Source organism: Limanda limanda, chromosome 5 (assembly GCF_963576545.1).
Source record: "Limanda limanda chromosome 5, fLimLim1.1, whole genome shotgun sequence".
NCBI classification, from domain to species: domain Eukaryota; kingdom Metazoa; phylum Chordata; class Actinopteri; order Pleuronectiformes; family Pleuronectidae; genus Limanda; species Limanda limanda.
This window is the reverse complement of record NC_083640.1, coordinates 21,691,148-21,702,226: the sequence shown is the minus strand read 5'-3', so window position 1 is coordinate 21,702,226 and position 11,079 is coordinate 21,691,148.

Below are 11,079 nucleotides of genomic sequence, written 5' to 3'. Positions count from 1 at the left end.
TCTTTGCACTTGACTTGGGTAGAAATGTGTATATATAGACAAAAGCAGACACAGCAAATTGTGTAAAATTGAACATGGTCTGTATTTATTTAATTTATTTTATAAATACAATAATAATATATTTATACAAATAAATAATTTGAATCAACATAAACACATATTTCCATCAGGTTTATCAGGTTTGGATGGTGATACTGATCCCTTCATTTAGAAGTTTACACACAAATTGGTGCAAAGCAATCCTGATGCATATGTACGCATGTAGTTCTGTTGCAGTGAGATTCCACTAAAAGGCAAAATGCAATAAAATATAAGTAACCATTAAGTTGTATTTGCTTTTGGTTCTGCAGTCTCCTCACAGTCGGCGTCTGTGCGAGCTCATAAAATTAACTGGTCCTTCTTCAAAATTCTTGACAATTACAGATAAGGCTTTGTGGTTAATACCAGCCCTGCCTGTATCTCCTCTCTTTTTTTCCCGTTTACATATTTTGGTGCAATGTTAAACCAAATCACACAATTATAAAAATTAACACAAGCAGGCAGGCAGGCAGGCAGACAGACAGACAGACAGACAGACAGACAGACAGACAGACAGACAGACAGACAGACAGACAGACAGACAGACAGACAGACAGACAGACAGACAGACAGACAGACAGACAGACAGACAGACAGACAGACAGACAGACAGACAGACAGACAGACAGACAGACAGACAGACAGACAGACAGACAGACAGACAGACAGACAGACAGACAGACAGACAGACAGACAGACAGACAGACAGACAGACAGACAGACAGACAGACAGACAGACAGACAGACAGACAGACAGACAGACCTACTGAAAACGCCAAAACACACACAGACTCAAGGTTATACCAGCTTGTCATGCCTGGTACCAATGAATAAATATTTGGATTCATGATGACAGAGTTGCTCCATCAAGGACATTATTATATAAGCTGTATCATTAAACTCAATACTTCATATTGTAAAAATATGATATAAACAGAGATTGCCCAACTCTGCAAAGATCTTCTGGTGCACAGGACGTGTCCTGTATGTGTCTGGCAGTAATAACAGTAACAGTAATAATACACACTAGAGGACAAGGATTGTCTTCTGTCCAAAAGTACATCTGCTCTAAATGCTCCAGATAAAAAGCATCGAACACTGAGAAGCAGACTGTCCCTGGTTGTTCTGCTTGTTGGATTAGAAACAGGGGAACATGATTGAACTTGTGCCACAATTGAATTATAGCTACATTTATCAATTACAAGCATATGTCGTATTTTTTTATTCTTTATATAACAGTACTGTTGGTTACTAAAATAAATTTGATCTTGTAGTTTAGGTTGCACTCCTGTGTTCAACACAATACTGTCGCCAAGCACCAACTCCAAACGTGCCATTTGCTCTACACAGGAGTTCCACCCTGCATTGTGGCCTTGAGGCATGAATCATCAGCGTAAGCATGAGACACGCCCTGCTAGAAGCGGAACTCACCAGGTGAAGAACCATGGGAACTCAATTTGTAACGGCAACGTTTTATTTTTATTTTGGCGCTGATGTTTTGAGTGAATCCCTGAAGATGAAGTTGCTGGTTTTAGCTTCATTCCACTCGTAGGTACTTTAAATCTGCAGTAATCATTTACTGATTGTCTTTGTGTAGACTTGCCATCAAAAGTTCTTTAACTCTTTGAATAATCCCATTACAGACGCCACAGTGCCAGTGACCAGGGTGTGTGGGACATCACAGACTGTCTAGACGTGTCATTATCACATTTTTGCTGAAGTTGCTGGTGTCGTTAGAGATTTTTGGGAAATTGTGCAATATCATGATGGAGTTCATTTCAGAAGGAAATTGTGTAACATTAAACTACAGTAAATCAGACAGAACTCATGATGAAGGCTGAGGACAAAGCTGACCAGTGGTAATGAACATGTTTCACATGTATGTAGTATTATCATTCTAGTTCTCTGAATTTTACCCCAGTTTTACTCTGGTTGTTAGTGTCAACCTGTGTGGGCTTGACTTGTATTACTTTCATCCGCCTTTTTCCTTTCAAATCTCTTTCCCCATCACTGAGTTTCTCCTCCGTATCAGATTAACAGAAATCTTCCCAAGCAGGCTTATGTTACTTTAAACACAGACTTGTTATTAAGAAGAACTCACCTCTCAACCTCTCCATCCTCCTGATGTATGGGAACTGACCCCATGAGCTTTACTGTATGTTGTGGTTTTCTGTGGGAATCTGTGTTGACTAAGGAACAGACACAGCCATGTCCTGGCTTGATATGGATTATGCAACCCCTGGAGGCTGGTGATGGTGTTCTCACCTCAAATTACACTCGCAGTGGGACATCTGTGCACATACCTGAGCACATATACCCTCACACACGGCCCTGAACCCGACCACAACCTCTCCAAAGAGAAAAGGATTAAAGGTGACCATAAACGGGAAGCACTCCTGTTCAGCGCAAACACAGACAGAGTCATGAGCAGAATGGGCTCGGGGGGGTTGAGGGGATTTCACCCGGGATTGTGTATTTTGTGAATGAATGAGTCGCATACAATGGCGTGACACACCAGCTCGAGAGATACAGGGACGAGAGCTTGGGGGGAGAAAAAGATGACAGACGAGCACACACCAACAAATGCGAAACCACTTCTTCCTGCAGCGGTTGGTTGTTAGTCATGAAATAGTATTCCAGAAAGAATGAAAAGGAACCACGGAAACTGACAGAGAGAGAGAGCGGGGGAGAGAAAAGAGCACAAACGTGTTGATTGGCTCAGGAGGGGTGCCTGATTCCTCGGCCCATTGTGATAGGCTGAGAGGTATGGCCTCACCTTAAAAGAGGGTTACTCCAGTTCAATGACATTGAGATTTCCATACGTGTGTGGATGTGTTGGCGTGGTGGAAAACTGAGCCTTCCCTACAAAGACATGCCTTTCTAATCAGCGGCATGTGTGGGCATTGATCGCTGCACATTCCTGAAACCTTTCATTTCCTTTACTGTGAGAACCTCTCTAAAAGCTGTAAATCAAGATCCAGGATTCTCTGGAATAAACGGAAGCTCAAAGAAACAAATAAAAAAATAACTTCCTTCTCAGCTCCACCGGATGTGACGCTATGGACCATAAAACCAGACTCTAAACAAAATTCATTTGTAGGCATGTACACATTCCAACCCCCCCCATGCCAACTCCAACCATAACCCTGACCCTTTCCCCATCTCCTCCACCAAAACTGACCCTAATCCCTGGACCGTGACCCGGTGCTCTCTTTGAACGTTAGCCACTGAGGGCGTGACTCTTGGCCAAACAAAGGGACTTTGTTTCAAATCCAACTCAAGCCTCATGAGTGAGAGAGATTTGCCCACCAGCCCAGAGATGTTACAAGAGAGAGGGACAACCCACTTAAGGAATCCTGGATAGAAAAGTCTGTAAAGCCAAAGATGTTTGTTGTACGACTCATGTTCCCCATTTAACCCAATAGTCTACTTTGAAACCAGACAAATTTAAAACATTTTGCCGTTGTTCGGTTCAGTCGTTCATTATCCTTGAAACTTGACAAGAGAAAGACAAAGAGAAGTGGCATACAAACATTTTAAATGCAGAAAGTGCAGACATGTTCCAAGATGTCCCCGATAACATACTTAACTAAATGCAACCCCACAATCTCCGTCAAGTTACTGAAATAAATGCGATAAGATAACTTGTGCAGTTTTATACACATAGGACACAAATTAGTTTGTACTTCTATTGCACTTGTAAAAGGCTCTAAATCTCCCAACTGAAGGAACAGTTCAAAATATGATTTGTGAAATATTAGCGGTGAATTGAGCAGGCGATCCTCTTCAGTGTTCACCCATCAGATTCCACGGATATTATACTTTAGGCCAGGTGGAGAAAGTCCACAGAGACTGCGGATCGTCTTACTCTGACATTTGCGACGCACCTCCTGTGGAGAAACTAGGAGGGACCACGGAGTTCAGTGCATGTCTCCATAGCAGCTTTACTGATAGTGAGCCTTATAAGGTTAACTCTGCCCTGAAGATGTAGTGCTGCCACAAACTGCTCCCAACGACAAACCAGGTTCAGCAGTAGAGAAAACCTACACACCTTTAAGTCTTTGATGGGAAAACCCAAACCTTGATATAAAGTGACTTCGCCAGGACTTTAAAACCTGAAATAATAACTTTGAAGTGAGCTGTCTTTAAAACCCGAGGCCAGTCATCTTCCCGTCTCCACACTGTCTTCCCTGCAGGGAGGCAGGATGCTTGTAAACTGAGTTTAACACAACATGTTCTCCTTGAAGTTTTCATAACTGGGTGGTTGCTTCCAACAATAACAGAGATAGGATTGATTGATCCCAACCATCGCTGTTTAATATCAAATCTAAAAGTGAGCATCTATTATGGATGGGTGTTCATTAAGCAGTGTTTATTCTGTTGCCTCGTAATCATTGCTTACCATTGGTGTGGCCTCCTTGTGCTTGTAGTAGGCGATTTATTTTATCAGGAAAAATAATGACTTATAAAGTCTCAAATATTTCAGTGGTATCATGGAGGCCAGGTTGAGTTCAGGGAACGATGACCCAGACGTCTTTTTCCTCTGAAGTCAGGCAGGTTAACGTGTAGAGCCACAGGCGCCCCCTGACTCACCCATCTCACACTCCCATGTGTGGGAGGGTGAGGAGCATACAGTATTTTAATGTCTGTTACTGGAAGGAGGGACTGAGCTGCAGGGCTTCGTCCAGACAGCTGGAGAACACATGAGCCTGCAGCTGTCCACCTCTGTATAATATGAATGACGTGTGTGTGTGCTTCTCACACTCATAAAACGACACACACACACACACACACCTACAAGCACAAGCCCACCTCATTCCATTGTGGACACATCTCAAGGGTCAATGCTAAACTAAATATAACAAAGTGCCAAATGTTTGTGTCTTTAATCGCTCATCCCATGAGTCGTACCGACCATGACAATGCACCATAAAGTCTAAATGGACCAAATTGGTGAAGTCACAAAGTTTCTTGGCCAGACACCCGTCTCTGGGGTGGACCTCAAACTAGATCCCCCCTCAGAACCTGAACGTTTCCCTGGAGGTTGTTGGAGATTAGAAAAAACACAGTTACTCTGAAAATATCTTTTCTTTTTGAATAACTGACGATGGCCTTTACAAATTTTCCTCCATGTCAGTTTGTACCGTCGAGAAAATTCTGATACCGAAAAAAAGATACCTTTCTGACAAGCGCACAGAGTAAACTCTTGTAACCTTGAGACGTTTGGGTACAAGATGAAACACCCACTGTGATTATGTGGATAGAGAGTCTGAACACACCCTCACGTTTTGTAAGCTGCATATTTAATGACAGGAGAACTGGAGATGAAAAGAATCACCTGAGGATTAACTTCAACAAAAGACATTCTGCGGGCGGTGGCAGAGTGTGTGTCGCTGGATTTTCGTGTCTGGCGACTTTTCTTTTTCGTACGTGTGATTGCTGTGAAAAAGAATAAACAGTACATGTTATATCTGAAGTCCTCTGACGTGATTTAGATATAATTAGAGCGTATGGAGCTGCTTTACCAGCTGTGGAATTCCTGCCTGTTGCCTCATGCACTATCATGTGCAACGGTACGATGTAAACATACAATGACCTAATTCACGCTAATACTTGCACTTTGAGCGACTGGGGATTAGTGCTGTAATGAGCAGGAGAGGCATTTCACAACAATTACATGGTAAACACAACCTGCCTGTGTCAGCCTAAAGGAGTGACTTGACACTTTGAAAACCGTTGGGTTGGCCAGTAAGGACACAGGAAAGTTCCTTTGTTTTCAGTAAATCCATTCATGTCGAGGGTTGCTAGCGCACATGCGGAGTGACTCAGCCATTCTTTTCCCTCACAACTTCCTCATCGCTATATCGCTAAGGACAGATAAGGAGGAGACAAGAAAACCAGCTCAAGGTCCTGGAGAGAGGAGAACTTATATTATTTTATGGCTCTGAAACTGAAATGGATTAAAATGGGTGATGAGAGACAATATGAATGGGGAAGGTAGTAAACAAACGTCTAATCCAATGGAAAGATGGTGACTTTGCTTAAAAGTAAACAAACAAATTGAAATGAGAGGGCGGAGGCCGGCATTTCCGATACGTGCTGAAACTGATCGACCAATCACAACAGAGTATTACAGCTGGCCAATCAGAGCAGGCTGGGTTTGATCAGGAGAGGATCCTTAAAGAGACAGGAGCTGAAATCAAGTGTTTCAGACAGAGCCTGAAAAGATGAGCTGCAGCAGTGGTCAGTCCGAGCAAAGCGATGTTTTCTGAACATTAGAGCATGTAAACCTCTTCAAACAATGACCCAAATTACAATTATAAACCTGAATATGACCATAATTTAAATTAAAATGCAGATTTGAGGTTTTGTGATCAAATAGCTGTGATGCACCCACAGACATCCGGTCCTTATTTTTGCATAAGGACAGAGAGTGATTGTTAAAAGTGCTGAAAAAAAACAGCCTTTGCTTGTGTGACCTTGTGGCCCAGAGGTTTAACGCTGTTGACCACAATGTCCCTGGTGTCGGTCCACTGGGACCTTGTTTACTGATCCTTCTCTGTCCTCATGCTCGGTCATCTTTCTACAGTGGACTTAACAGCTAGGCCTCTTACCAAACACAACACGTTATAAGAATACACAACCGCGGTGTAAGCTGTGAGGCCAGCTGACCACGGTTATGAAACAGCTAAAAACACATATGACATTGTGTCCTTGATTGCATAATGAAGCCGATACTTGGGCGGAATGGAATGCGCTCATCAGATCAGACTGTCCGGAGAAGATTTGGAGCGCTTAGCACCTTTGTTCTTCGTTGACAAAAACTTTGGCTGCGGACGAGGGTTCCCAGGAGACAACGGTTATCACAGCGAGCGTCTGTGTGAGTGTGTTCAGCCAACTGAAAAAAGACTTGATATCACACCACCGTGTCTGTCTGTCCTGTCATGTGCCACACGGAGCCCCAGCTGACACCACCCGCTGACTCGCTGCCACACACGCACATATACACACACATACACACATTCACAGTGCACGAGCCTCCAGTAACAGGTGCATTTCACATGTGGTTGTGTGTGTGTGTGTGTGTTACCACTATGTATGCAGTTGTAGTTTATCGTAAATTGTGTCACATGTAAAACAGAAAAGATGTTTGGAAAAACTGCTTAAAAATCATGGAAATGTGAAAACATATTGTTGGTTTTTGTTGGGTTTTTTTTTGGAATAAAACCTATTTTCTGTCTCTGCTTGTGCTCGTGTTCTTCAGCTTGGTTCATCATAGTATTTGAAGCTCCAAATAACATCTGCCACCTTCTTTCCCTGCGTGTATCCTGTATGTGTTTAACTTGCCCTTTGGGAGTCTACAATGACCTCACCATGTGTGTTGTGTGATGGGGAATTGCATGTTCAGACGCTTTAATCATTTGCACCTTTCTGCTCTGTGTTTTTGAGCTGTAACATGTTCAGCTGGTTATTTATCTCTGAATCGTTTTCACACCTTTTGTCAATTTAAAAAACGTTTCGGTTGGATTAGATGGGACCTCGTTGTTGAACCAGAGCGTTTTGTTGTTATCGTCTTCGCTTTTCTACATGATGACTCTGCCTGTCAACACGTTCGCAAACAACAATACCATAATAACGGTCAATGTCGATGAGTCGATGAGTAGAAGCCTTTAGAATCACAAACAAAGTGGATATCATTAAGCCACAGATTGCGCCTACTTCATCTGATAAAAAACAGAATCAACCATTGTCTGTGCGGTTATGACCCTTAATCTGAAAGGAAGCAACTGCTGTGGAGGAAGGATGAATGACATCAGATACACCAACTGTAAAACGTGGCACTATGTCATAAAACAACTGCTGGGAAGCAATAAATATTTCAGACCGACTTACTTATGTTGTGTTGAACCATGTGACTCTCATTGAGGTCATTGAGTTTTTGAAGTTTTTTACATTTTTCAATCTGGACATTCTGTAGTTACAAAAAATGTATGTAGTTATATGACATATTATTACATATTACATGAGAGATTACAGTTCTTCACTGTTGCATTGATGTGATCACACTGGTGCTGCCATCTTACGCAGTCACAAGTCAGTCTCAGCTGTCAATCATGATGTTTCCTCCCCTTTTCAAGCGTCAAATAACGAATTAAAGCTAAACGTACAAGAAAAGTTGGTTATGTATCAATGACGACAGAGGGAGTGTGTCATGTTTTCAGGTTACCTGAAGGCTAAAGTCGCCTCTCCTGATCATTTGGGAGGGGAAGGGAGTTGAGGGGTATTCAGTTGGTTGCAATATGCAATGTAACCACTAGGTGCCATTAAATCCAACATAGTTTCTGAAATACAATTCCTATGTCCTCCGTTTTCTATAATTTGTGGGTTTTGGAGATTTTAGGCATATGGATGTTTAAAGCTGCCATTTGACTTAGTGTAAATGAGAAGGAGACAGCATAGTGCAGGTTTAAAGAGGAACCAGGAACTTGAGTAGACGTTTCCTTGTAACTCTAGTGCCTGTGCTTCCCCATGTTTTATTAACGCATTTGTTTTTTTGAACTAAAAAAAGTGGGTACAGCCATGTCCCCCTGTGTTCCCTCTGTAAATTATAGCCCTGCTTGGGAACATCAAGATGCTATTAATGGAGTGTTACCGTCCATCTCAGTTTACATCCATCTTTTAGGCCTTTAGCTGAACGAATTAAAGCTAAACGTTCAAGAATACATTTAAATAGACATCAGTGAACTGCCTCAAATGACATAAGCCATCTTTAAGAGAAATTTATTCTGTGTTTGTACTGTGACTTTTTAGTTGGGCTCTGTCCTATCCATTAACATGGTGGAGGGATGGTTTATGACCTATACTGCTGCCAGCCACCAGGGGGTGAGCGAGAGGATTTGGCTTTCCTTTCGGGAAGTTGGTTTGACATGTATCTTTATGTGCAGTCCCTGTAAAGGCTCTGAGTACATGGAAATTAGATAGCATCACGTTATTGTACATAACAAGCACCAACACTAATTTGGTAGAATGTACATATTTTCAATTGTGTGTATCACAGACTGAAAAGAAGTATCAAACTAAAATGGATTACGCAGCCTCAGCGTCATCCATTTGTATAAAGCAGCAGCTCAGGTTAGAGGGTTTGTACAGGACACATTTGGGCAGAAATGGGTCAAACAGATACAACCAGACAATTCCGTAAATGGCAGCTTTAAAGTGTCTCATATCCTGATGCACTGGTACTGAAGGAGGGAAGAAGCGACAGGTGTGGCGTCTTGAGGGAAGGAGAGAGCGCAGGGAGGGACAGGATCAGGTGATGGGCTGAGGCGGGGACACACCGAGGACACTTCCAGACCAATGAGGTGTCCTCTGCTGACTGTACTAACCATAAATATTGCAATACATGCATGTGTCTAAGTGGCCATTTGTCAGAGAGACGATGACTTGGAACTGACACTGTCCAGATATTTATTATCTTGGTTTTGTATAGTTATAAGAGAGAATAAGTTAAATCACCTGCCTTATAGAGGACACAGCTGTGGTCGGGAAAGTTTATTGTAAATCGAGGTTTAATCTGGATTTATACATCCGCTTAAGCTCTAAAGTTACACCATAGGTTTGCTCTATTTTCTCTCTACTGTTGTTTTATTTTTCCCTGAGCTTAACTTCACTATCCCATGCAACAAAAGTTTTTGACATGAGAAAGCACAGCTCCCAAAGCTTGTTAGCTTAACTCATTGTTGCAGCCGTCAAACACAGTTGATTCAAAGTAAATTTGTCTAAGATTTGTACAATCGTCTTACGTTTTCCGAACAGTGTGTGTGTGTGCAAAGTCCACCTTCTATGCTCGAGTTCCTCGACCTTTTTGGGATCTAGTCCCCCTGTAATATGTTTGGGAAATCTCTGTGTGAGCGCATTTGATAATGTGGCTGCTAACGAGGAGGAGGAAAAGGTTCCATATGAGGAAAGGGACAAAAACGACGACTTGGCGAGACAATGAGATTTCAGAGCTTTTGGTCAACGCCAGAGTCGATGTGCGTTAACATGTGGTTTTATTCTTTGTGTCTGGCCTGCTGCATCCTCCATCCAGACGCCACCTGCTTCCTGAATGTTTCGGATTGTTTCTTGTTACTATGAATGCGTCTAGTCGGACAATCTCCTGTTTCGTTCTCAATTGTTAAAGGTCACTGTCCCACATGTCTGAACACGGCATAACAAAACTCGCTGGTGACCTGGTAACAGTTACAAGCTTCAGTTCTCCATTCCGTGTCTCCGTTCCCCTAAAAGGCCACCGCTCCTCAGGCAGCCTGCTCCCGTTAACAGCACGTTTTAGTTAGTTTTGGCCTGTTTGAGTTGATCTTGTGATCCTGGTGGAGTCCTGGTGAGTCCAGGTCGGGGAGAGGAAGGGTCTGATGTTGAAGATGTAGAAATGCAAACAGAGCAGGTGTCCTCATGAAAAGAAACCAGCTTTTCATACAAAAGGCTGCGTGTAGATATCTTTAGCTGCATGTTGGTTCTTTTGAAACCTGCTCATAGACTATTTGTTGCCTCGTATCATCTATACTGGCAATTTCCCTTCTATCATAAATAAAACTGAAACGTTTTACTAAAGGGACGCGGAATCTAACAGAATGATTTCTTCCTCCTTTGACCTTTTGAAAGGCGGTTGAAGCTTAATTTGGTTTTTGCTATTTACTGTACTGAGGTGTCAGAGCAAGCCACTGGGCCTACACCCAGAAAGCTCCACCAGTTCCTTCTTGGTGACTGTTCTGACATTCAAAACCTTGACACCCAGCAACGTGTCTTCTTTCAGGTTCCATGTCATATCTGACACAGCTTTTGGTCTTGAAATATACATTCAGTGTGATTTCAAAGGCTCAGTTCCAGTTGTATGACAATGGAAACAATTTGCTTTTATTTTGAGGAGGCTTTTTTACTGTAACTATGGCTTACAACTATAACTTTTAGTTTTTTTTAGTTTTGTCCAAATGCTTAGGTCAC